The sequence below is a fragment of the Panicum virgatum genome, chromosome 1N (assembly GCF_016808335.1).
Source record: "Panicum virgatum strain AP13 chromosome 1N, P.virgatum_v5, whole genome shotgun sequence".
Classification (NCBI taxonomy): domain Eukaryota; kingdom Viridiplantae; phylum Streptophyta; class Magnoliopsida; order Poales; family Poaceae; genus Panicum; species Panicum virgatum.
In genome coordinates, this window is record NC_053145.1 from 18,034,424 (window position 1) to 18,037,196 (window position 2,773).

A 2,773-nucleotide genomic window follows, 5' to 3' on the forward strand; every position below is an offset into this window, starting at 1 on the left:
CTTCTATGACTTTTAATCTTCTTGCCTTGATTTCTCTCTCTGAAGAATAGTTTTCGTAGATTTTGGCCTGAATCAGTCATCTGACCACCATGAGTATAGCTAGGTGACCCTTTTATAATAATATGATAGCACGCTCTGCGACGCGTTGTGCTAGTCGAGTCGTGTGTTAAACTCGGCTAAGTCGTGAAAATTGTCTGCTTGTTATTATGCTACATGCTTGATTTGGATTTTTGACTGATTGCATAGCTTAGTAGTTTAAATTTGCTTAAAGAAAATCACTCAGATGTTAAAGTTAACTAATTAATAAAATGAGTTAGATCGTTGGGGGTAAAACAGTCAACTCTATCCTGTCTACTTTATCATGGCTGAGTCTTTTTCCGCAAAGAGTTATGATATCCATCTGAGTTTATTCCTGCAATGTCCTTACTCGTGAAATCTTTTGTTCAAATCAGATGGTGAACACCAGGAGCACCGGTTCCGGTTCTGGCCAGCAGCAGGGTCAGAACAACCAGGGTACCGGGATCCCGATGCCTCCGCCTTTGACTCCGGAGCAGTACTTCCAGCTCCAGATGCAGATGATGGCCACCCTGAACAACACCGTTCAGGCTCTTCAGCAGGCTCACACTCAGCCTCCACCTCCTCCACCACCGCAGCCTCGCGACAGGCGTGCTGAGTTCCTGAGGGGTCACCCGCCGACGTTCTCTCACACGTCCGACCCTCTTCAGGCCGACGACTGGCTCCGTGCAGTGGAGCGTTAGCTGGACATCGCCCAGTGCGATGATCGTGAGCGCGTCTTGTACGCAGCAGGACAGCTGCGAGGGGCAGCTTTGGACTGGTGGGAGTCCCACCCAGTTCACGACCGCGAGGCTCTCACCTGGCTCCAGTTCAGGGAGCATTTCCGTAGCCACAACGTCCCCGCGGGCGTTATGAAGATGAAGCAGAAGGAGTTCCTTGCACTGAAGCAGGTAATCTTAAATATAATCATTCAGCGGTTTCTTTTGAGCTAATGCCCCTTTTCTATCCTTATGAATCTTGAGTTAATCTTTCGATATCTATCTGTCTTTGTGAATTCAGGGGACTATGTCGGTCACGGAGTATCGTGATCGCTTTCTTCAGCTGGCTCGCTACGCCCCTGCCGAGGTTGCGGATGACCGCAAAAAGCAGGAGCACTTCATGGAGGGTCTTGAGGACTACCTCCAGTACGCGCTGCTCAACCTCCGCTTCGACGACTTCAACCATCTGGTTGACAGCGCGCTCAACACTGAGCGTAAGCACCTGGAGATGGAGGACAAGAAGAGGAAGGTTGTCCCCGTTGCTTCCGGCAGCAACACTCGTCCTCGACTCCAGCAGCCCCAGCAGTACCAGCCTCAGTACCGGCCTCCTCAGCAGTACCAGCAGAGGCCACCACAGCAGTACCCGCCTCGACAGCAGCAGCAGGCGGGGCAGGGCCAGAGGTTACCGGCACCTCCGGCTCGTGCTGCTCCACCAGCTCCACCGGCACCGCAGGCTCCACGTCCGGCAGCTCCTACCGGACAGCAGGCTCAGGGACCTCCTCGCACCTGCTTTCACTGCGGCCAGCCGGGGCACTACGCCAATGCTTGCCCCCGGAAGGCGCAGGCGGGACAGCAGGGGCGCCCAGCTCAGCCCAGGGCGCCAGCACAGGGCAGGGTGAACCACGTGACGGCCGAGTCAGCGGCCGAGGCTCCCAACGTGGTTATTGGTACGTTCATGGTTAATTCATATCCAGCTACAGTGCTTTTTGATACTGGTGCTACGCATTCCTTCATTACTCAGTCTTTTGTCGAGCATCATGGTATTCATACTAGCACATTAAAGAGGTGCCTGTTAGTATCTTCACCGGGAGGACAGTTGAGGTCTCACACTTACTGCCCGAGAGTCAGTATTTCCTTGAGGGGAGTAGAGTTCTGTACTGATCTGATGGTGCTAGACACCAAGGGCATTGATGTCATTCTGGGAATGGAGACTCTGGCCAAATGGGGAGTTCGGATAGATTGTGCTCAGAGGACAGTCTTGCTATCAGCTTCCAGTGGCCAAGAGGTTGTTATCAGTGCAGTAGAGCCTTCTGGATTTCTTCATCAGATGGAGGCTAGACCCACGGACGGTGTTCGCGTGGTGTCTGAATTCTTGGATGTCTTTCCGGATGATCTGCCAGGTATGCCGCCTGAACGCGCCATTGAGTTTTGTATTGATCTCTTGCATGGCACAGCTCCTATTGCAAAGCGGCCCTACCGTATGGCACCTATAGAGCATGAAGAAGTTAAGAAGACTATTGATGAGTTGCTAGCCAAGGGCTATATCCGTCGCAGCTTCTCTCCTTGGGCTTTTCCATTGTTGCTGGTAGATAAGAAGGATGGCTCGAAGAGGATGTGTGTGGATTATCGGGAGCTGAATGCAGTTACCATCAAGAACAAGCATCCACTGCCCCGTATTGAGGATCTCTTCGATTTACTTCGAGGTGCTCGTATATTCTCGAAGATTGATCTTTGTTCGGGATATTTTCAGCTGAGGATCCGTCCTGGGGATATTCCGAAGACGGCATTCACCTGCAAGTACGGGCTATATGAGTATACGGTCATGTCCTTCGGCTTGACTATTGCCCCGGCTTTCTTCATGCATCTGATGAACATGGTCTTCATGGATTATCTGGATGTCTTTGTGGTGATTTTCATTGATGATATTCTGATCTTCTCCAAGACAGAAGAAGAGCATGAGGAGCATCTGAGACTTGTATTGCAGAGATTGAGAGAGCATC